The 26,050-nt window shown below is 33.7% G+C and overlaps 1 protein-coding gene across 3 annotated transcripts in view; it reads left to right on the forward strand.

The window, feature by feature from the left end:
- Positions 1–26,050, forward strand: part of LOC118738071 (rho GTPase-activating protein 100F-like) — a 206,717-nt gene that overhangs the window by 118,953 nt on the left and 61,714 nt on the right. The window contains exon 1 of one of the 3 annotated variants that reach the window (XM_036468981.1): positions 24,738–25,152. The exons of 1 other annotated variant lie outside the window; for it this stretch is intronic. The gene's annotated coding sequence lies outside the window, so the exon portion shown is untranslated. Of the gene's footprint in view, positions 1–24,737; positions 25,153–26,050 lie in introns of those variants that run through there. One more of the 3 variants, XM_036468982.1, reaches the window with a different exon arrangement.

Below are 26,050 nucleotides of genomic sequence, written 5' to 3' on the forward strand. Positions count from 1 at the left end.
ACCAGAAGATCCACATATTCACGTTTTTAATTATGAAAATTTACAAATTATTTTGTTAGCATTGAGTGTATGATTTTATACATAGTATATACATAGGAAAAAACTTGAAAGTTAGGGGAGGGGGACCCAAATTATCGAGCTAGCATTTCCTGGTACTATTTTTGAATATATAAGAAAACAATTGGTAGTTAGGGGAAGGGGAGGGCACGGGCTCGGGCCCCCTGCCCCTACCTGGCTACGCCCATGAGCACAAACCAAATTAAAACAAAAGGTATTTGAGAACGCTTCCCCCCCGGCAATGATCCGATTTTATGGTTCGCTTGATGAAACGGGGCCATTTTTTCGTAAATAAGGTAAATTTTTGTTCATTTTGGTAGATTTTTATTAGAGTATTTTATTTGAAAAACAAATAAAACTTTTCGTTGCCGCTTTTTGTCTCGTAGTTATCTGTATATTTTAAATTTCTTTCCACATTGTTTGTTGTACTAAACTTCTATCGACTATAAAACTGCATACCGAAAAATTCAGTTTGGAAAAGTCGAAATTTAGACGAAAATTTTTTAAATTTTTTTAAATGTTTTACATAGCTTGAGTCCTTGATTTTTATGGGTTTGGTTGAATCGGAAGCAATATTCTTACACAAACAATAATAGCAAAAAAAAACTTACTTCAACAACATTGTAAATATGATTTGTTTTTTTTTGTTATTTTATGGCCTTATAACAACTATATTCAACAATTTTTATGAGCTTCAGGCCGTTTTAAGTGAAAACAAGTTTAAAAAGTGTTACTTTTCCACGATAAGTTTTCACTTAAAACGGCCTCAAGCTCATACAAATTTTTGAATATAATTGTGAATATAAAAAAAATCACCAAGGGATTTTTTGAGTCACTATATTTGTCTATAATAAATCCAGTTGAAGTTTTTTCAAATGATGAAGTTGATACTGAGTAGAATACTCAGTAGACCAAACGCGACAAAGCCCATAAGAGTTGGCTATAAATTCGCAGCACTTGTATGCTGTAGGCCTTCCATTGATAGGAAAATTTTAAATGGATTTCAGTTTCTTTCGGTCGTCTTGGTTTTAAAATTTTGCAATTTTGTCGTACTCAGGGGCGTACAACGATTCAACTTGGAGCCTCGGCTTTTGGACTTTTTAAGTTCTTTACATTTATTGCATTGCTTTTGGTACAGGGTCTCCCACAAAGAATAAGCAGAACACAACATTGTAGTATTTTTCTTGTTCTTGGAACTTGGCATCCAAAATTTTAAATTTCACATATACACATGTATGTGCATACATTAGAGTGGCCATATTAGACATGTTTTTGGAAACAGCAATTTCCACTTTGGGAACTAGCTCGCAAGCAATTTTTCTTGAGTATCCTTGCTTAAACTGAATAATGCGATCAAGAAGTCTTTACGACAAAAAAGGAGGGAGAATCTTACTCAATTATGTCTATAATATAATACCTTCAAGGGTTCCTGTTAAGCGAATGGCCTTATTTAGGACCCTTCAAGTAAGAGGGAGTGATTTCCTGCACACTTTCTTACACACTTCCACGCAGATGTTTACAAATACAAATATTAAGTAACCTTTATTAGGTAATATTTTTCAAATGCCAAAAATATTTGAGCACATGAACAAATTTCAAATAACAAAATATTCGTTAAATCCTTCAAATAGGGATTCTACCCACTTGCTATTTGCTTACTGACAAAACTTTTCCTCTTCGGAAATTCGTTATTAGCCGCTCATCCGTCGTCAGCGGAAAAGGCGTATGAGTAATAAGCAACGCCATAGTAGGCAATGGGTAACAAATGTAGATACTACATATGTATGTATGTATAAACAGAATGGTAGGATGAATTGAGATGAGTCGGAGCGGTGTGGCAAACAGCAAAAGCCCTGGCTCGCCATCCGGTTATTCATGCGCGATGATTTAGAGTTATGGTCTGATTATGCATACGTCGCATAACTTCGCACAACTTCGCATAAACCTCAAACTGTAATTACGTATGTACTTTGTATGTATTTTGTATGTATTCCATTACCCAGAGATTAGCAGAACCTTTAATAACTTAGCGATCTGTTGAGTTTAGATTTTGCTTCACATTTTATTAAGATACATTTTTATTGCACTGGTACAAATGGTTGTGCGAAATTATGCGAAGTATGCATAATCAGACCATTACATATTTTCCTAACGCTGATTACTCCGCTGTTGAGTTTTCTTGCCGAAGCATTGTGAGCTATTTTGTGGTCCCTATATTTTTGCATATTTTTTATGTAGGTGTAATGAGTGTATAAGATTTTATACCGTATTTTTGATAACCGGAATGAGGTCCCACTTCATTTGTGATCGGTGAGGGAAAGCTTGGAGATGAAATTGAAAAAAAAACATTGAACTTTGTAAAAGTTATTTCTTTCTTTTTTACGCCCACGAGTCCTATATTGGATGCTAAAGAATTTCACCCGTTCGAGTGTTTGCAAATATATATGTACTTATCGCCGTAGTGTGTGTGCTTTTGTTGGTATGAGCTTATGGAAGAAAACTCATTTTAAATTAAATGAGCTCACCATGAAATTGTTTTACGAAATGTGGGCAATGATGCGACACTATAGAAATGAGCTTGAGTGTTGTTGGTGCTACTTCGTTTGCTTATAACATCCGCCGAATTCTCTATTTATTGCTTCTATTGCTTTTGTGGTTGTCGTAAATGCTGTGTATGTTTTTACTTACGCATATTAAATAAAATCCTTGCATGTATATTAGGGTGCGCTTTATTTTAAACTTTGACCCACAAAGCATGTGGCTATATAACTTCCAAACCTGATGAGACATGAAAACGGCCCAGTCATGTTTAAGATAAGCGTGCAAAAATCCACTGAGTGATATGAAACAAATAAGCTCGGTTTTCTTAATATTAGGCTCCTTTTCCTACTTTATGTAAAATTTAATGAATCAGCCTATGTAACTTGACGATTTTGAAAATTTTTTGCATTTCACGTTTGTATGACCAAACGAACCTATCTAAGTAAGTTGTGCTTTGTAGCTTACAAAAAAAATTTCTTCATACTAATAAGGTACACACTAATGTTAGTACATTCATTCCTACGAATGATCAAATGTCTATAGCTACATATGTATATGTGTTTACTTTTCATGTGTTTACTTCATGCATGTGTTTATCCTGTGGAGGAAATTTAAAACTGTGACTAGTACGCCTTAATTCTATTTGCATGTTAGCGACTGGCGAATTTAACATTGTCATGTCCTCCGAAGTGTCGATTACCCCCATTGCACCACCTTTTCGATAGTTCCGAACCAGTCCTAATTTCGACAGATTAGATCTATTCCGCTCGTCTCCCTTTTTCTATAGCTTCGAACCAATTCTAAAATCGACACACAAAAAAAGTTAATATCATTTTTTAGTGTTCCATTATAGCGGTGTTAAATTATTAACCGACTTCCAAAAAAGGAGGAGGTTATCAGTTCGTCGGAATATTTTTTTTTTTTTTTTTGGACCACGCCAACCGATTTTGATAATTCTTTTTGCATCGGAAAGGCAGTGTCTCAGAAGTGGTCCCAAACTAATTTGGTTTAGATCCGATCATTGGATCATGATATATATATATATATATATATACTTATATGAGAATCGAAGTCGGTTGTGTGCGCATACAAAAAAAATTCCTCGAAAATTTTATTTCAAAATTTTAATGTAGTTGATTGATTAATCCTTATTAATACATATATGTAATTTAAATGGTTCCATTTGAAAAGACAGTCTTAACTAATAGCAAAATATAAATTTTGTTTAGTTAGTAGAGTGAAATCTAAACTTACATTTTATTGACTTGTTTTCATACAAATAGAAGCATATTAACAGGAAATATACTACTATTTTCTAAATACAAAAATGTGTAGAGCAGGCGTATAAAAAATTAACTAATGTGAAATAAATTGACATCGTCACCCTTATTCCAGAAGCATGAATGTCCAAATTGACCAATTTTGAGTTATTGGATTGACTTAATTAATCTTTGGATGTTCTTGTGTTATACCAAAACCCAGAATACCATGAGTACAGGAAATCACATATTCCACAAAGTCAATTACATGATAGTAGAGTTAATGCCGATTTCGTTTCTACAGGAAAATGCAACCTTCCCCTTGCCCTCTTCGTACAAACACTAAGAAGAGGGCGATGAGAAGGTAACATTTTTTGTAGAAACGAAATCGCCATAAATCTCGTAAAATAAATGTCAAACTAGTACTCCCAAAATTTTCATCTTTACACATCATGTTTCTGGCATGCGGGGGACGATAGTACTTGCCGAACCGGTTAATCGTTTCTGCAATTACTTCACATTGATTCTCTAAAACCAACGTTCGATAAGATAAAGATACATTTTATAAGAAATTAAACTGACAAATTATTAAAACTAGTAGTAACCCCCAAAATTCGGGTGAATTCAGTAAAGAAATACTTACTAATATTAAGAATTTAATTTTAAATATATAATAAAACGTGATATTCATGAATATACTTCAGTATTTAGCTCAAGATTTATTTAAAGAAGTTCGTGAAAGACAACAATTAATCTTGAATTTGTAATTTTGGATCGTTCATTTAAAAAATCACATCAAAAAATTTGTAAAACTGTGAGGTATTCCGTCATTCAAGACCCTTTTTAATGGAGAGTGATACCCTAGCTGTTTAAAAAAGAAACTTATCTCAACTATTTTTATTTTTTCTTTCGTGAAATATATTTCAAAACTATGAATAATACCTAATACCTTTTACGGATCTTAATTTCACGGAAAATTGGTTAATGGTTTTCAATAGATTATATAGCTCACTATCGACTTTCCTACCACGTTTTACATATGTGACAAACACGGTCAACTGAAACTGCAACTTGCACTTTAATTTGATATATCTATAGCTCTATTCTGTGGCTGCTACAGATCGCTTTGGCTAAGTCATATGACCGAGCAATTATATATAGATACGCTGGGAATTAGTTAAGAAAATGTTTAAATTTATATTTTGTCACCTACTTCCCCGATTTGATTTGATCTCTGTGATAAACAAAAAAATTTCAGGTAAAAGTGTCACCGTTTTTGAAATATTTAAATTTTTTTTAAGTAAAAAAAAATCGTGCCTTTTCATGTATTTTCTTTAACTGCATCTACAAACCAGGCTATACTTAGTAAATTTTTTATGTAAATACTTCCAGATAGTTGCTTCTCCATACTCAAATGCAATGTAGTTAAAATATATTAAGGAACCATCATATAATGAGGACTATTTTGGGATTTTTAACTTTTTAATATTTTCTCCCCAACTTTGACTATCTCTGGTGATAAAAAATGTATTGAGCTATAACTTTGCATTACATAAGAAAATTGCTCAGTTAACAAAGATTTCAGAAAGGTGCCTCTCTTACTGTTTCGAATAGAAAAAAAGTTATAGCCGCTTTTGTGGGCAAAGGACTGAGCCACGCTAGAATGTGTTTAATATATTTAAATTTAAGTTGCCAATGACATGCTAAATAGTACAAAGGTACATTATTACCTGCTCCTGACATTATTTTATGCTACTTGCCGGAATTAGTGAAAGTGGATTTTGTGAAATTGGATCCTTCGAACATTGTGTTATTAATACTATGACAGAGAACACGCAGTATAAGTCGCATGAATATGCGGATATTCACCTAATTTACGGTAAAGCTTGCTGTAATGCCAGAACTGCTCAAAGACTCTACCTGCAACGGTAGATGTTGAAGTTGTGTTAGAGGAAGTGGAACTAGGTTCATCGACTTCAGTGGGAAATATGGAAAGACGGACGGGAATACCAAAAACTACAGTTCACAAGCCATCGATTTCATCCCTACCACATTCGACGTGTTCAGGCTCTACAAGAAAGAGATTACCTGTCGAGGGTTAGATTTTGCCGTGAAATGTTGCGAATGCATGAATCAGACCCCAACTTTTTTAATAAAATAATTTGGAGCGATAAATCATCATGCAAACGTGATGGTTATTTTAATTTATATAACCTTCACAGTTGGCAGATAGACAATCCTCACGAAATAAGAGAAGATCGTTCGCAGTACGGGTACAAAATACATTTTTGGTGCGGTATTTTGAATTGTCAGATGACCTGTGGAACTGTTGCCAACGCTCAACTCTCACAGTTATTTTGAGTTCCTTCAGGAACGGTTTCCAACTCTTTTAGAAGATGTACCCTTAAGCCTGCGACGAAGACTATGGCTGCAAAATGACGAGTGCCCTGCTGCCTACGGGCGTGAAGAAAGAGCTTATTTAGACGAAACTTATCCTCGCCGATGGATTGGATGATACGGGCCAATCACGTGGCCCGCTCGATCGCCAGACCTGAAACCATTAGATTTTTTCTACTGGGGTTGTCTTAAGGACAAAATTATTCAAAAGCAATTCAAAACGAAGAGCATTTGCGGGAAAAAATAAATGCAGCTGCTGCTGTGTCTCAGCCCAATTGAGTTTAAGATCTCTAAAAGCGTCTTAAAAGGTGCCGAGCTTGCATTAGAGTAGAAGGTCGCCAATTTGAGCGCATTTTATCAAAAATGAATAAATTTTTCTTCAAACAACTCATGTATATTTTATTTCACGTAAACCCATCCTTCAAAAGACTCTAGTCCGAATTTTGGTAAGTAACATAAAATTATGTCAGGAGCAGGTAATAATGTACCTTTGTACTATTTAGCATTTATTGGTCGGTAACAAGAGCAACTTAAATTTAAATCTATTAAATACATTCTAGCGTGTCTCAGTCCTTTGCCCACAAAAGCGGCTATAACTTTTTTTTCTATTCGAAACAGTAAGAGTGGCACCTTTCTGAAATCTTTATTAACTGATCAATTTTCTTATGTATGGAAAAGTTATAGCTCAGTACATTTTTTTTTCACAAGAGATAGTCAAAGTTGGGGAAGAAAATATCAAAAAGTTAAAAACCCCAAAATAGTCCTCATTTTATGATGGTTCTTTAATATATTTTAACTACATTGCATTTGAGTATGGAGAAGCAACTATCTGGAAGTATTTACATAAAAAAATTTACTAAGTATAGCCTGGTTTGTAGATGCAGTTAAAGAAAACGATTTTTATTAAATTCAATGCACTTTTACCTCAACATTTTTTATTTATCAGGGAGCTCACCCCCCTTCCCCTGGCTATTTATCCTATTGCTCGAGCGTTAGACGATCCTGAGTCCATATGCCCTCAGACCCAATTTCGCCCATTTGGGTACTTAAAGTTAATGGGCCTCAATGGGACAATGGGCCTCATGCATAAAAAGTAAGCTTAAGCCCCGACTCGATTTTCAGCACAAATTCTTGTGTTTGAACTCACTTGATCAGTGCGAAAATTGAGTCTGAGCTTAAGCTTACTTTTTATGCATAAGACCCAATGTTTTTATGTAATTTGTTTTTTTAAATGTCAAAGAAAAACATTGACTTAATTTTGAATTTTTTTATACGTTGCACATTAATGTAAAAAAAATATCTATATATTAATACGCTAACATAAATTTTGTCTTCGTTTAGCGATTCTACCGAACCGATTTCAAAACCAAGAACACCATTGGAAAGGCATTTTTCCGTAGATGAGCAGAGTTTTGGTTTCACAATTGGTTGAAAATTACGGCCAAAACCGTCGTTTAACCATTTCGTATTTGTGTGTAGATGTTGCTGCAACATGTTCAATTTGACATGTTTCGCATGTTGTTTGAAATAAAGATGAATATGAAGATGAAGAAATAAATGATAACGATGAAGGCGAAAGTGAAGATAAAGACGAAAATGGAGACAATGACAGATACATAAGAATTAGGGTAACTGAAAGGGTAAAAACATTTCTTGAATTTATGAAGTTAAACTTCTTTAGCGGTTGGTTGGTTGGGAGTAAATTTTCAAATTCTAGGGGAATAATGCACATGGAAATGGTTTTCAGCGGTTTAGCGGCTTGAGAATAAAAACAAAAACAAGAGGTACAGGCAAAAACGAAGATCAAAGTAAATTGTGAAGAGGAATATGTAAAAATAAAGATAAATATGAAGAAAAGGATGAGGATGAAGATCGATATTGTTATCGATATAAAACTTGATATTTTTATCGATATAATAATCGATATTCATTTGATAAAATAATAATAAAATAATAATCGATATTGTTATCGATACAATAATGGATATTGTTATGGGTATAATAATCGATTAAATAATTGATTTTGTTATCGATTTAGTCATTTATATTGTTAACGATATGTACAATATTCGATACTGATGATTGTTATATTTATCGATGAATTAATCGATTTTACAATCGTTGTATTTTTTTGTATGTTTATGGATATTGTTATCGGTATTTTTATCGACACAGTTATCAACAGGGTTATCGATATACTAATCGGAACATGGAATGTGATCACATTACATGACATCACATCACATTTTATCACATGATATGAAGAGACATCACACGATATCACGTGACATGACATTAGATGATATGACCTCACATTATATGGCATGACATCACATGACATGACATCATATGATATGACATCACATTATATGACATGACATCACATGACTTGACATCACATGATATGACATCATATGACAAGACATCAGAGGATATGACAACACATGACATGACATCCTATCACATAACATAAAATGACGTCACATCTTATCACGTCATCGCTACGTGAATAGAAAAAGAAAAGGATATAAGCAAAGATGTGAAAGATAAAAACAAAGATGAAGACCAAGGTAAAGTTACCGATTTCAAAACCAAAAACACCGTTGGAAAGGTAATTTTCTGTAGATGAGGAGAGTTTTTATAGTTTCGAAATTGGTTGAAAATCGTCGTTTAAAAATGTTCATATTTGTGTATGGTTGTTTTTGCAACCTGTTCAATTTAAGCCGTTTCGCATTTTGTTTTAGTTCGTATTTGAAATTAAACTTTGAAATAAAGATAAATATGAAGATGAAGAAACAAGTGATAACGATGAAGATAAAAAAAGCAACCTGAAGATAAAAACGAAAATTGAGATAAGGCGAAAATGGAGACTATGAGAAGTACAAAAGAATTAGGTTAACAGAGTTGAAATTTTCCGATAAGAATCGAAATAAAATCAGCCATAAAGGTTATTGAAATTTATCGAATCATCGAAGTTTATAATTATCGAAATTTATCCATGCTTATTAAGTTATCACAACGTATCGAATTATTCAAACTGATCAATGTTTACTGAGTTATCGAAATTTATAGACACAGAAACTTAGTTGTCCAAATTTACGGATGGTTATCGAGCTATAAAAACGTGTGGGATTAACGAAATTTGTCAAGTTAAAGAAATGTATCAAGTTATCGATATTTATTGAATTATCATTATTTATAGACTTAAGGAAATTTATCGCGGTGTCGTAATGCATGGAGTTCTTTCAACTTACAGAGTTATCGATAATTATTGACCTACTGAAATTGGTTGGTCCAACGAAGCGAAGTTTATGGAATTTTCAAAATATATCGATTTATCGAAATTTCAAGGTTATCGTTTTGTCACTGCTTATCGAATTAAATCGTCTTAACAGAGTGTAACGAGTTATCAAAATGTTTAGATAGTTTCCGAAAAATGTGGAGAAGTCAAAAGTAAAAATTTATAACGGTATCCAAAGTTTTTACATTTTTGAGTTATCGAAATTTATCGAGCCCTCGAATTTCACAGTTATCGAAATTGGTCGAGTTAACGAATTTTGTTGAGTTATCGAATTTTAGTGTTCTTGAAATTCATCGAACTATCGATATGTATCAAATCATTGAAATTTAGCGATAAACTTGAATGTATCGGGTCAATTCCAAGTCCTGCCGAAGTCCTCGAAAGACCTTCTCAGAAAAAAAAAAATTGGGTTACGTTTTAGCAGAAGATTTTCCGGTTAGTTAATTTGTACCGTATAACTTTTGCTACGTGTTAAGTTAGAAAACCTCTCAAAGGCTTCTAAAACTAGAAAAACTGTCGAATTTCGACAGTAACTGGCACTCTAGTATATATTAATACGCTAACATAAATTTTGTCTCCGTTCATTTGGCGATTCTACCGAACCGATTTCAAAACCAAGAACACCATTGGAAAGGCATTTTTCCCTAGATGAACAGAGTCTTTATGGTTTTAAATTAGTTGAAAATTACAGGCAAAACGGTCGTCTAAACATTTCATTATTTGTGTTTAGATGTTGCTGCAACATGTTCAATTTGACATGTTTCGCATGTTGTTTCACTTCGCATTTGAAACAAAGCTTTGAAATAAAGATAAATATGAAGATGACGAAATAAATGATAAAGATGAAAAAAAGAAAGAAAAGGCAAAAGTGAAGACAAAGACGAAAATGGAGACAGTGAGAAATATGTATTTAAGGGTTAGGGTAACTGAAAGGGTAAGCAAATGTATTGTATTTTCGAAGTGAAGCTTCTTTAGCGGCGATTCGTTGGTTGGGAGTAAATGGGCAATGATGCGCACTGAAATAGTTGCAACGGAAACAAGTGCTTCTAATATATGTGGTATCAATTTAACAAAAAAGTGCTAATAAGGGGACTAAGGTTATAGTTAGCGAAATTTATCAAGTTATCCTTATTTATTGAGTTATAACAACGTGTAAAATTATTGAAGTTGACCAATGTTAATTGAGTTGTCGAAATTTATAGACGCAGAAAATTAGTTGTCAAAATTTGCGGATAGATATCGAGCTATAAAAATGTATCGGTTAGCGAAATTTGTCAAGTTAATGAAATTTATAAAGTTATCGATATTTATTGTTGTGTTTAGGGATTTTAGTGTTCTTGAAATTCATTGAATTATCGATATGTATCAAATTATCGAAATTTATCGACAAACTGGAATGTATCGGTTATATTCCAAGTCCTGCCAACGACCTTCAAAGATATAAAAATTTTAAGTTAAGGTTTAGTTCGAAAGAAGGAGATTTTCCGGCAAGTAATTTTGTACATTATAAGTTAAACGACGGCTTAACCTTTCTAGGGGTCTTAAAAAACTAGAAGTACGGTCGAATTTCGACAGTGGCTGGCACTCCAGGATAATTAAAACCCCTAAAATGAAGGAACAAAAACATTTTTGTTCATTAAAAATTTCGTTACAAAGTTATCTAGAACTTCAATCTCTTCAATTCTCATCCAAATCCTTAGAGGTCACGCGAAGAGGTGGCCGCAAAAAACAAAAAACTCGCTTTTATTACAATATGGACTAAAAAGTAAAAAAAAAAATTATAGAAATACAGATTTCATTGACAATAAAAGTAATTTTACCGGAAAACAAAACGTAGGGTGTTTAGTAATACTGAGTATTATCAATAGCAGGACTACAAAATTTAAGCACCCCACGCTTTGTTTTCCAGTAAAATTAATTTTATTATCAATTATTTTAATCCTATTTTAGATTGGTTTTAAAAGTTCAATTAAATCAGGTTAGGGAACTTCCTATTCCTTTTAAACGAAATCTTTATTTCAATAAATTATTCAATAAAGATTTTCAAATATTTTTATGCAGATTTTTTAAGATTAATCTAATTTGTCATCTGAGCGGACTTTTTTCAAAAAGTTCTTTAATAAACTATTTTTATTCATAAATAAATTTTTGGAGGTATTTTCAAATCGGTCCAGCTCGCTTAAATCTAAATATTTTTCCGTTGGGGGACGTCTTAAAATATAATAAATTTTGTAACCCCGGCGGAAAAACCGCAAGTTTTTTTGTTGATGCGGTCTAATGTATATACATGTGTAGCTTGGAGATGTTGGAGGAGAATGCGTTATCCTTGAGCTCTCACTTCTGAATCGGTATTTGTTGATTTAGCTTATGCAGTCGACTGAATGTTGACGAAGCGAGCGCGCGTTTTCAAGTCTCCCCAATATTTTATCGGGATGGGGATGACCCTAGCATTAGCCCGAAAGCCATTTCTCCTTGATGTCACTCAAGCATGCTCAGGTATCAGAATACTGCACTCGGCTTTACCTCCAAAATAATTTATAAACGTTTACAAAGAGGAAAAGGTACGATAAAGTTTACATTTAATTCGTAAGTTCGTCACTGCTTAAATTAATAAATTTGGGTTTCGTTTAGCGACAGAGAATGATTAGGCAAATCTAACCTCTCGGCACGTGATTTTTAACATACACATCTGATGCCAATACTTTGATGATACTTTGCGGTTGGAAAGTTTGCATCCCCAGTGCATTTTACTTGTGCTGTGAAAGCGATCGGAACGCCGGGGTTCGGATCCTCTAACAGAACCTGGATGAAATGCGGATTTCCACTTGGAGTATTGACATCCTAAGGTCGAGGCCGCGCAATACAAAAATGCCGCTCAGTGCGTGGCCACTTCAATAATATTTCATATGTTTTAATTTGAAGCCGCTCAGCCGCTCAACCGCTCCCCGCTTTGCCGCTCATTGCGTGGTCTCGACATTACGTTGTCTCATCACTATGATTACAGTTTTGTCCCCAAACTGCCAGTGTGGGTAAATATTTCAGTGGCTATTTTTCCCCTCATCCTTCTACTAGTAGGTATGTGAATATGTATGTATCGTACCTTTTCTAGTTAACCAAATGCTTAAAATAAATAAATAAAAAATATATTACATAAATAAATAAAAACCCATTACAAGCTTTTATTATGTTTCAACTGTGCGCAATCAAATCTTGCAAAAAATTTTTAACCAAATTCACGCTGAGCTAGCGACTCGAAACTTCAAACTTAACTCAGAACTCGATGGAAATGCAATAGGAAAGATAAACTAATCCGATAGGTGGTACAGGTGTCGAAATATTTGAAAAATCCATATTTAGGGTCCGGTATAGTTCATATTTTGAATGTATATTACGTGCATGAAAAGGAATAATTCCACACAAAAAAATTGCCCGATAGGTGGCGCAGGAGTCGAAATATTTCGAAAGAAGGAAATAGCCCCAAAAAACACTTGGGTGTTAAGTGCTGCAGGCGTCCCTTTTTATTAACCAAATTAATAAAAGCTTGCCTTAAAAAAGTTTTTTGCTTAAATTACTTTGTTTTCAATTTCAATGAAGGAGAATAAAATTTGTTTCTGTGGACTCATATCTAAATACATAGCCATTGGAATCTCGTTTGAACTACTGAAAAACTAGTCACCCTTTGTGTCTACCTGAGGAGATAGTGCCAGTTCTGCTGCACAGGTTTTCTACAGTAGGCTATACTTTTTTGCACAGTCGGATTATGTTCATATATACACTTGTATTAATGTACATATATAAACATGTATAAATGCTTCTGTGTATGTGGACGCTACTTATAGTATTACTCTTTGATTCTTGTCGTTGGCGTTGTTGTGTGTTTGTGGGCGCTATTTTTATGATGGAAATGACCCACATTTTGCGGGTAGACATTTTCCATTTTTATTTTGAAGTACGAGTTCACTACCCTTGTGCTGGTATTTGTCTAATATTACATATCACATGTTTGTACATTAAGGTGGTCTCAAAATACACAGGATATCTACCCTTTTTGGAATTTTCTCGCTCCTGAAAAATATTGAAAATAAGCAACCCGTATTTTCCATTTCCGTTAATATTTAACCGTGCCGCCGGAAGTTTCCCTTATAACTAGTTTACTTCTATGATTTTACATCCTTATATGGAAACTATATTTTTTTGTAGAATTGCTTATAAAAGCGTTAAAAATAAATATTTTTAGCCGATAAAAATATGATTCTCCGTTTTCTGAATATTCTTTAGCTCTGGAGGCTTGCTGGAAAACAATTTGGATCGCCCTAATGTATATATGTATATACATATGAAATTATATATGCATATACATATGCATGTACATATGCATTTGAGTAAAAACCACTTTTCTGTATGTCTGTAAGTGCCTGTACCTGTCAGGTAGTTACTTAATATAGACGTAAATGTGTACATAATTACCCCGCCAGCAAAATATCCGGAAACGTATCCGAAAATGTTTTGTTTTTTTCGGATACGTTCTCCCAATAAAGCGTTCATCCGAAACGTATGTATGTATGTATGTTTAGAAAGGTACAAAAATGGTTGTGAAACGGATGGGATTTCGGCTGTTTGCTGAAAATTTTCTGATTAAATTTTTCGTCGAAAACGCTTTTATTCTGATTTCACCGATGATTTTCATAATTTCTAAAAACACACAAAGAATAAGCGTGTATGTATTTAATCGTTAATTCTTTTTATACTATTTTAATGTGTTGTGTTTGACGGCACTTGAACCTGAGATCAGCAGAAAGATAACAATGGTAGCAAACTACGCACTCAGCTACTGCCAGAATACGTAAAAAGTTTTCCAACGTTCAGTTTGAATACATAAATATGTATGTATGTATTTTACAATTATTGTTTCAGATAAGATTATTATCTAAAAATTAAAACAAAAAAAAAAAAATTAATTCGACTTCTATACATTCCAGGATACGAAAGATGTACGAAAAGCGCAAAACGTACATTTCTCTGCTGGCTGGGTATCCATACATACATAAGTGTGCCCTTATTCTAATAGTGTTTGTGTGTTTGCAAGTGACAGCCATTTCATCTCTTTTATTATTGTTTCGCAGCTTATAAGTCATATGTTAAGTATACATATCGTCATTTAAAGTACAAAACCGCGTATCGTCATTCTGCAAAACCGCGTAACTGACATTGGCTGCCAAAAATTGGATTTGCTTACACAAGCTCTTGGCTCAATCCTTATCCATTCGTCCTGAAATATATTAGCCAGAAATGCGATTTCTTTATAAAATAGATAACCACTTTGAAATATGTGTGTTTTTACTCTCTAAAAAATAATTTATGCAACCTCACATACGCGGTTTTGCATTTTCTTGATACGCGGTTTTGTACTTTAAACGACGATATGTACATATGTATGTATGCATGGGCACTGATGTATGTAGGTGTGTACTTGAATATGTATATAGGGCTTGCTTGCTGTGTTTGCTTCCATTTTTTATCACTTAAAAAGCATTTTTTAATGATGTTTTTCACCTTGTGCCTCATTGCAGGTAATAACCAACGATTTCAATAACTTCATAGTATTTAATAGCTCAAACCATGGATGCGGCAATTCACACTGATACGTAATCATATGATAGTATTAATGTGTTTATGTTTGTATGTATATACGTAAGTATGCACATTTAGAATCTAAATTTTAGAGATACGGGCATGTATATATATATGCAGTAATTAATATAATATCATTCAATGATTAAATAGTGGGACATTAGCTCGAAGGAGATGGTGTATTAAATGCAAAGTAATACGGTTGTGGATTGTATTTTGAATATAGTTTCTTTTAGAGTTTTATTAGAATTCAGGCAAACGGTTTAATAGCCTATTTCTACCAAAGGCTTAACTGCAGTTAAGAGCTCAGATATGTGCCATTAATTTTAACATGGAGTAACAGGCAAGGTTCATTTCTTAACTTTTGCCTTTCGTTTGCTTCTGCTTAATAGGTGGAATTACCACCTTCCAGTTGTAATTTTTTTTTCAGTAGGCATAAACTGCAGTTAAAGCTTGGTGGAAATCAACTATAACAGATTTAGTTGCAGGAAAAGTATAAAGTGTGGGAAGAAACTTTGCTATATGGGCAAATCCTAGCGTTGCGGACGTTATATTTGGACGTTTCTTTTAACTTTTTTGCAGCCAAAGACATTATAAGTTAACAATTTTTTGTGGTTTAAGGGAGGGTTTATAGGAAATTTTAATTTGTGTTAATGTCGGTGTATTTGCCTTCGAAATTTATGTTCGGCCGTTACTTAAAAGGAAGCGATTTTGATATGACCATCAAAGTCAACCGATTTGCGCAAATTGTCATGCATGGAGAGCACGATCTACAAAAATTCTTTGAAGAGAAAATAGTAAAGTTTACAAAAAGTGATATAAAAGCAAACTAAAGGTTGGATTAACTTTAAAACAATTGTATATGTGCGTTCGGGACGTTACGTTACGGACGTTACTCTTTTTTCCGTTGAAAAAATTGATTTTTTTTTAAAGCGATATTGTTGTATTTTATTAAAAGATAAAGTGTTTTAATCAATGCTATTTAGAGCTCTGTTTCAAAAAGTAAGAGTGGCAAATCAGATTTCTCAAATAAATCTGAAAAGAAATATGAAATAAGAATATGCAGAATTCGAATTGCATGCATTTTTTGCGATTTTGGTTGACTATTTCTCGGATTCGCCCATATCCCTTTGATACCATTTTCTAAACTAGGCTTCCAAAAATATCAAAACTAACTTTGTCTAAAATAATAATAAAATTATAATGGTCTACAGCTCATTGAAATTCGTACGATATGTCATACAAAGTTAGGGAAAGGAATAGTTGGGTGCGTTCAGAAATGCATCAAGCCAAAGCATCAGTCTTTTTTATTTCTAGACTATACTTGATGGAAATGTCAAAGATGCGCAACCACGGTTAAAAGCCGAATTTGAACTTAGTTGCGCATATGAGATATTTCCATTAATTATAGTTTAGAAATAAAAGACTCTGATGCTTTGGCTTGATGCATTTCTGAACGCACCCGTTGTGGCTTTTTTGGTAAAAAAACGCATTTTCAGCTTAAATTATATTTCTATTCTTAAGTATTTTTCAATAGATAAATGAATATTACATTTTTGGCATAGAAAATATTTTTGCGATGCACAGCAGTCTTGCAAAGTTATTACATCTAATGTATCTATATACATATTTATGTATAACACCATAGCAGACCAGCAACCTTTCCCAGCATTTGTACGATATATCGAACACTTTTTTGATGAGTTGCTTATTTTTTTATCCAAAAACTTGTATAAAAAGTGAATAAAAGCTAAGAATGCGTCACCCTTATGCCAGAAGCATGAATGTGCAAATTTATCAGTTTTGAGCTATTGGCTTGACTTGATTATACTTTGAATGTTCTATGACATATAATCTGTGTTATACCAAAACCCAGACCACCATGCGTACATGGAAGCCACATATTTTACAATTTTAATAGAATAAAATGTAGAGTTAATAATAACAATACAATATTGGCGCTTACACATATGTTAGTGTTTGGCCAAGCTTCTCCTCCGATTTGTGGCGTGCGCCTTGATGTTGTCACATACGCCGACTCCGACCGGGGCTTTTATTTTTATGAGAAGCTGTTTTTCATGGCAGAAATATACTCGGAGGTTTGCCATTGCCTGCCGAGGGGCGACCGCGGTTAAGAAAAAACCTTTTTTCTAAATTTTTTTTGCGATGTTGCTTTGACCAGGGTTTGAACCCAGGTGCTGCGTAGTGAAAGCGCGCATTGCTTACCACTACACCACAGCGGCCGCCAATGTAGAGGTAAGTCTCGTAAAAAAAACTTTCAAACTTGATTTCCCAAAATTTTAAAATTTACACAATCATGTTTCTGGCATAGGGGCGACGAATGGATATTGATTTTTATGATTTTGAGCATTCTTGGCTGCTAATATGACATTGTAAGACGAATTTTTTAATCAGAGGGTCTGATAAAAATGCAAATATGTAGATATATAAACAATTGTTTTGTTTTGATTTTTCAAAGATTTTATTTTGAAAACACAAAAGATCCCTTGAATATGAGATTCACTTTTTGAGATGTGACAACGTTCCAATAAAAAATTAAAAATCGCCAAAAGCTGCAAAAAATGTGTACGATATATCGTGCAAATGCCAGCATCCCATATGTACATAGGTGGCGGCTAAAGGGGCAGGGGCGAAAGGAGAGGGCATAAACCGCCATTTATAAAAATACACCCTGTCGACCGCCTTGGTCCCCTATAGGTCCTTTGGGAGCTCTTAGAAAAATGACCAACAGTGAGAGTTTTCACTTTTAAGATTTTTGTAAACAACTAACAAAAACCCAGCCCGCGTTGCTATGCCGTTGAGTATAATTTAGTTGTTATATTAAAGCAGTATTTTATTCTAACGCTTTAGGATATACTATAATTTTTCTTCTTCCATTTCTGTTTGGCTGTCCCACTCGAGAACATGCAACGTATAACTAAACATGCGCAAAACATGGATTATCCAAGGTTAATCCACAAACTTTAAGTGTTTGACTTTGTGACTTATTTATTATCATTGAGAAAGCAAGGCGGGCAGGATATTGCAAACGCTTGAATTCAAACGGCATATTGCTTGGTATCATATGAATTTATGGAATCAAAATGTCTTCCCCTTTTGATTTACTATTCAGGACCGTTGCTTCTGTAACATTGGGCACACATTTTTAACAGAAAGTCTAGTCCCATTACATAACAGTCACCAGCCAGCAAAATAAGGGCTCCCCCAAATAGCTCATCATTACCTCGCAGATCTTTTAGCGTCTGATCGAAGGCTCTAAGCGACTTTTTGTGAGCCACGGTACATTCATCCCAGATAATGATTTTACATGTTGGAGTAATGCTGGACTGCATATTGAGTGGCAACTTAAATGCTGAATGTTTAAGGTTTATTTTCCAAGTTTTTAAATGTAGAAATCTTTTCTGTTTTATCAGCTGAATTATCTGACATGACGTTATCTGGCGTTACGTTACTAAAATTTCCATTAAAAATTTTTGTTAATATTGTTCTTGAACGGATTTTTAAAATGGAAGAAAACATTTTATGTCGACCGTACTTTTTCTTTTGACATCAGCGCCACCAGCGGTTCAATTTCTTTCAAATCTTTGCCTTACTACGTTTCAACTAAACCTGCCAAATGTGAAAAAAATCAGAGCATAAATACAGGTTTTGAAATATCTTTCCTGGCGTCACCTTACGAGACCGGTACCCTGGAATTGTGCATATGGGAACTGTGCATACGAAATAATGCATATGAAAAAACCGAAATAATGCATACGAAAAACCCGAAATAATGCGTATATGCACAGTTTCGGTTGAAAACCACAATAACGCATATTAGAAAAACTGAAATTATGCATATGCACACTTTCGTTTGAAAACCGAAATAATGCATATGAGAAAAACGAAGTAATGCATACATGCACAGTTTCGACACAAACCCGAAGTAATGCATATGACAAAAACCGAAATAGTGCATACATGAAAATGAACTTCGTTCTGCGTAGGCGGCCTTCGGCTGCGCTTACACTGAACCAAAAATCCATCCCTGGATCAAAGAAAAGGTCGAAAATTCTTCCGAATGAGAAAAAAATTCTCCCGAATGCGTAATTTTTCTTTGGAATGTGGAAAAACGTACACGAACATATGGAACCGTGGATGTAGTCTATCATTTTGAAGAAATGTCTTTCTTCAATTAAGAGAAGTTTTTTTGGGTGTAGGAATTATAACCTTCACTAAGTAGAATTTTCCTTTCTGTGTCGCCGGAAAAGGGGCGGAAGTATTTTGAGCAGAACTTTTTCTGCGTAGGCGGCAAATACCCAATCGTGTGACACTGTCTTTAAACTTGTATTTATACAGATGCTGTTAAAGAATGAACTATAAAAAACTAACCAAAATTAAATAACAGCAAAATAATATTTCAAAACTTAAAATTTATAATATGGCGCGGCTATAAATTTTTCGACTACTGTACATTAGGCTGCCTCAACAAAAAAGTTGCGGTTTTTCCAGCGGGACTACCATACTAGGTTAAGACTTCTACTAAAATATTAAATAAAAGCTTAAATAACCAATATTTTTAAGCAAACTTTTTAAACTGTTCAGTCATCTGAGGTAATTTTTTCAAAAAATACTAAGAAAACCCGTTTTTATTAAAAAAACTCAATTTTTGGAGGTATTATCAAATCGTAAATCTTAATATTTTTACGAGATATTTTGGTGGAAGTCTTAAAATATAATAGATTTTATAATTCCAGTGGGAAAAAAGTACCGCTTTTTTGTATGGGGAGTAATGCAGTCTACTGTACATAAGTTGACTATGATTACTCGGCCGTCTATCATAGTAGCACAATGCCACTAAGTGCATTTTAAAATTTTCAGGCAATAGCCTCATGCAATTATCGATTATATTTTTTGTTGTTTGTGTGAAATATTTTATTTTTCTTTTAATCAAAATATGTTGAAATAAAAGTGAAAATAAAAAATATATTTTGCCAGAACTGGATATTAATATCGACCAAGGAGTGCAAAGATTCTCCGTTTTAAGTACACGTAATGCCTTATCCTGAGTTTCGCCCGAAAAAAATTCCTCCGAAAAGTTGTCATCCGCCCATAGTAAATCCATAGAAACCACAAGTGAAAAGTGATCTGGTTCGGGGAAAGTGAAACTCATGATAAGTCTGATAAAATTTAATTTTTTTCATAAAATTTCTACAGATCAGACGCATTTGGTGGTATAATCATGGCCAATGGAGGGGTTTCTTCAGAATTGAATACTTTACAAAAGTGTCCTATGCGACATAACCCTAAGGAACGTCGGATATTGTGGTATAGGAGTGTTATGTGGTTCAGTCGCCTATCTTAAATTCTAAATAGTCTACAACGTCTGTTATCACGTTAACATGTGAAGACTAAGAATAGGCAGGGTTATCATACAGAAAGGAAGTAAAACCAGTTGGTTTCCTTTAAGTCGCACAAAACATGAGTTCCCGTATTTTACATTTTTTTTCTGCACGAAAAAACTTTATTTGTTTAAAAAATTTATTTAGAAAGAAAAAAGTGTTAATATTGCAAAAGTAAGTTTTGTATTTCATTTATCAAGTCTCGGATAATGAAAATTTATGATTTGTAGATTTTATATGAGGTTTTTTGAAAATTTGGAAAATCCGCCATTTTGGTATACAAGAAGTTGCTTAATGCTTTACCACATTACCCTCTACACATAAATTTTTAATTACTTGAACACCCCTTTTGTTGTAGATACCATAATAGCAGAAATTCGTAAGTGGACCCAAGACAATATGAAATAGGCGATAACAGCTGCCTTATCGTTATGTGGTACAGTATGTATACCGCATTATCTGAACCATATATACTACATTACCCTCCAATTTTTGAAGTTTGTATTTTTTGGGTTATTTGAGAATTTTTGCAATAACTTTGCTATTTGTGAATATATGTAGATATTTCGTTGAAAAATATTATGTAACCAAATTTTCAGTGGCCAACGTAAGAAACCCCGAATGTAATTAAGTACGCAGAGCATGTTACACAAATCATAACAATAATAAAAGCACACAAGCAGTATATTGACAATAACTCTGGCAAGAGTTTGGAGTCAGCACGAATACAACTGAAACCTTGAATATTGAATTAAGTCTCCCGCGTATAAATAGTTGATCGACAAAAACATAGAGCAAACCATATCCCATACTTAGATTCCTTAATAACATCATTGCAAATAAGATTCAGCGACGAAAACTCGCCAGCGTTATATTTATCGCAACTACCCCCTAAAAGTTTATATTTATATAAAAAAAAACAATAAAATTTAATTAAATCCATTTTCCGCCTATATAAAGCAGTGCGATTTTCAAAATCTACTTTGGAGATTTTTTAACAAGATCAAACTTTGCCACTGAATCGATGGATATGACATAAAGGACGTGTTTATCCCCGTTTCCGCTTGAAATGTTTATTAATTTCCTTACAAATGTTAAAAAATTAAAAGGTGTTTAAGAGTTTACGAGGTGTCCATAGTCAGTGGTTAGCGCTTATGACTTTGCACATCGATGATGCGGGTTCGATCCCGTTTACATTTCGCAAACTTCAAGAATACCCCTACTTTTCGCGTGCTTTCCTGATCTGAATCTGTGGCATTCAAGGAACGGTTTTCCGTTAAAATCATAATCGGCGAAAGGACCAAGAAAAGGAAAGAAAAACAAGAAGAAGACAAGAAAAGTCGATTTAAGTATCGTTGACTTATTCCATCATTTAAATATTATGAAGAAAGCCTTTACACGCGGAAGCAGAAAAAGAAAATACGCAAAAAGTCAGTAAGTACCTATACAAATAAATTTATTGATATGTTGGTGTTGGTTGATTTTTCCGACAGTATGTTAAGATGATATATTTTGAAACGAATTTCCGACAAAAAATTTTGTCAAAATTGGTTTGCAGACAAACCGGTTTCGGCGTTGTGCCATCTTCAGCGTCCTTTTTTGTTCTATTTTTAATAGACGTAGTTCATACATATGTTTGTGGTGAAAAGTATGTTGGTTCTGAGACTGGCCTTATTTGTAAGTTGGTGTTGCTTGATTTTTCCGACTCTGTAGTCACCCCTTGTCAATCTTGGTTTGCAGACAAACCGGTTTCGGCGTCGTGCCATCTTCAGTGTCCTTTTTCGTTCGTTCATTTATTGATTCTAATTTAACAGATAATATTTTTTATTACATAACAACACACACTTTAGAAATGAAATAACACAGGCCAACAAAAATGGAAAAAAATTTAGTGTAGCAAATGTTAAAGCTGTTTTGGTGGACTTTTTTTTGCTGATTACGAATTCGTAAATATAAAGTTTCCATCAGCTCCAGATTTTTGAAAAAAAACCAGGTCAAAGGGTCAAACAATCACGTTTTTTGCCATATTTAGAAGCTGTAGCAAATAAACAGAAGGTGATAGAATCTTCCACTTACACTTGAATTAAAGCTATCGAATACTATCCCTGAAAATACCATTCCTGAACCTTGACCTCATGGTCACACACATTTGGCTTTTTCTGAAATACATTTGCGCATTTCTGAAATAAATGTGGGGTTTTCTGATTTACAATTGGAATATCTGAAATACATTTGAGATTTTCAGAAACACGTTTGCTCTTTTACGAAATTCATTCGACCTTTTCTGAAATGCATTTATGGTTTTTGTAAATACATTTGTTTTTTTTCTGAAATTTGCAAAAGCTGTAGACCCCTTAAAGGAAAACTTACGTCCAAAGCGCTACTTACTAGTTATTACCGATTTGACAATATTTGTGGTATTCACAAAGTTGTCGCAAGTGTCGTACTATTGTATGTCGTAAACTTAAATAAATGTTTATGTATATTCAGCTGTGCTTAAACATTGTTTCTCCCCATATTAATTGAGTTCGATTAAATAGCAATGGGAAACTGGTGACTATAATGCAGCGATTTATTTTACTTACGAAAAACATTTCTTGTATTTATTAAATAATATTTTGTTCATATTTATAAATAGAAAGGAAGAAAGCCACCCTAAACGAATTTTCGGAGGACGAAAAAATGTTTTTTCATCTATTTATGATTTATGAATTATCGGCTCTGTGGTTTGAACTTCAAAAGGTGGTGTTGGTGTTGGTTGATTTTTCCGACAGGTTGGTAAGATGATTTATTTTGGAACGAATTTCCGTCATCCCTTGTCAAGTTTGGTATGCAGACAAACCGGGTTCGGCATTTTCGGTGGAACTTAAAAGAATAAATGCGATAAAAGTGGTAAGGAAGAGTTATTCAAATAGTCGTTGAAATTGTGGTGCGTTTTTACTTAATTTTAATTGCCACTGTATGTATGTACATATGTATACTCATATGTATGCACCCTGTAGTCAAATGAACTAGTTGTAAACTACCTCACAACTAGTATGAACCGCATGCTCAACTAGTCAGCCAACTATCTTTTTTCCATGCAATCAACTGGTATTTCTAACAGGATGTCCTAAACGATAGCAATTGTCAGATTTCGGTCAGAAATATACCAATCTCATACTAGTTCAAAATAGAAAGAAAAATACTAGTTTAATTATGGACCAAAACCACTCCTTTGGGAGTCAAAAAATAAAACGAATTCATGAATATACAATAAAAAACGTTTGATTAAGTACACTTTAATATATTACACATTTTTATTTAGCAGCCTTAAATTTGCCAATAATAAGTGTGAAATTTTTTGAGTATTAATTAAAAGCTAAAATAAATACATAGATATTTCAAACTTTCGAATATAAATTTAAATGCATTTTTCATTCAATGTCATTAAAAGTAAACGGTTTCAGGTACAATTAATACTATATTTTTATCTTTTTTAATAATATTGAATATGCAAAAGAAAACGTTTTAGTCAAAAATAAAATGAATTCTTTAGATAATTTTTAGTGAACTAATATAAAAATAAAAGTTTTCATTAAAATAAATTGATTTAACTTTGCACATTTCAGTCTATTATTTTAAAAAACTTATTAAAGTAATAATTAATGTTTAAAATTTGAGATTTGGGTAAGAATTAAATAAATAAATAATTCAAGCAGTTATTAAATATTCTTAATTTAATTAATTGTATTAAACTGTCGAAGTCAAATAAAACAGGACATGAATAAATTGTTTTATACTTGGTACAAGTTTGGTCTAGTTGTAAACTAGTATTTTTCCTGACTAGTTTGGGATTTCACTGCAGGGTACTTACAAAATAACGCGTCCCCATATGTACATACTTTCTTAAACTGCGAGAATATCTATACCGTAGCATTGCTACAGAAATTGGTTTTCCTAAATTTGGAAGCTTTTTACTCCTAACATAATGACAGCGCATACCACCACCCGCACACGTGCATGCATTCGAATTAAGGAAACTTTCTGCAGAGCATTGTGCTGAGGTTCAATTTCGTTTCGTTTTCCTTTTCGAATTTCGTAAATTCGTTAGAATTGTTTTTCACTCGGGCTGATTCGCTTTGGGAGCTCGGCTCTCACGCTGGTGCTTTTCAATTCAGAAAGTTCATTCGAGTGCGTCAGTCGGCGGTGCGTTCAGCGGCGTTCACTCGTTAAGCGGCGAATAGTTTAGTATGGAGTAGTGTAGGGAGAATAGGAGGATACATACATGTGGAAAAAGGATACCAAAAATTGTATATCATAGAAGTGTCGCGTAAAATGTTGATGATAGTAGCAATGCAATACATACATATCTAGTGGAAAATGTTAAAATTGTGAATTAAAAAATAAGTGCCAAGCGAATAAGCGGTGTGTATACGAACTAAGTTGTAAAACTAAACTTTGCCCACACAGGAAATTTTAGTACCAAAGTTCATAAATGAAGGCTAAAAAATAGCAAAAGAAGAGTGAGAAAGCAAAAAGGAGTATGTATTGCGAAAAAACTCCATAAATGCATTAAAAAGCAGTAAGGCAAGCAACGTGACAAATGAATCACAAATCGGCAGACAGCACGCGCGCAATTTAGTTTTTTGTGTAGAGAAAAAAATTTTAATATTTCGCGCTTAGCATTACAATGGGTGTGAATGTGTACGTGTGTGTGCTATTGTGAGTCCGCGCAATGTATCGGAAACACTCCTCTAAATATATTATACCACTACACTACATACATAGTCGTACTCGAAATAAATATTTTCACAACATAATTATCAAGTGAGGGGTGAGGCGACTTGGTTGCTGCTCTGTTTAACCTTCATAAGCCACAAAATTGTTTTTTTCTCAATAAGGACAATAATGGATATCGAATTACTCTCTCTGCATTTACTTGATTTTCATATAATTCTGTTGCAATTGATGTCCTGCCCTGAGCTTGGCTTCCAGACAAGTTTTACTCGCATTGTCAAAACTCATAATGATTTGTGCGTTAAGAAATTCAACTTTCGTACACAGACACTCTGCACGCAATGTCCAATAGCCCGTGCTCGAATCGACACACAATTACATATCCAATTGTCTTGGAGCATCAAAACACATAAGAAATCAGTCGTTTCGTATATTGCCCTGGATCTTTGGTCTGCAGTTTTCCCCTTCACCTTTCTGCCAAAAAATTTCATTCTCCACCCATCCCTAAATCCAATTAAAATAAGCCAAGACACCCACCTACGCACGCATTGGTTAAAGCAGCCGTCGTTAGACTTTACCCACGCTGCTGCATATACGCTTTCATATGTATGTATATACAAATACGCATTTATATACAGATGTACATGCATACGTACATAAGTGTGTATGTAATTTATACACATTATACTACGCGTTCCAAAACTTCATTTCATTTCGTGGTACCTTCCATCCCATACTTCCTT

The sequence above is a fragment of the Rhagoletis pomonella genome, unplaced genomic scaffold (genome assembly GCF_013731165.1).
Source record: "Rhagoletis pomonella isolate Grant_MI unplaced genomic scaffold, Rhpom_1.0 Rhpom_scaffold_00004, whole genome shotgun sequence".
Lineage (NCBI taxonomy): Eukaryota > Metazoa > Arthropoda > Insecta > Diptera > Tephritidae > Rhagoletis > Rhagoletis pomonella.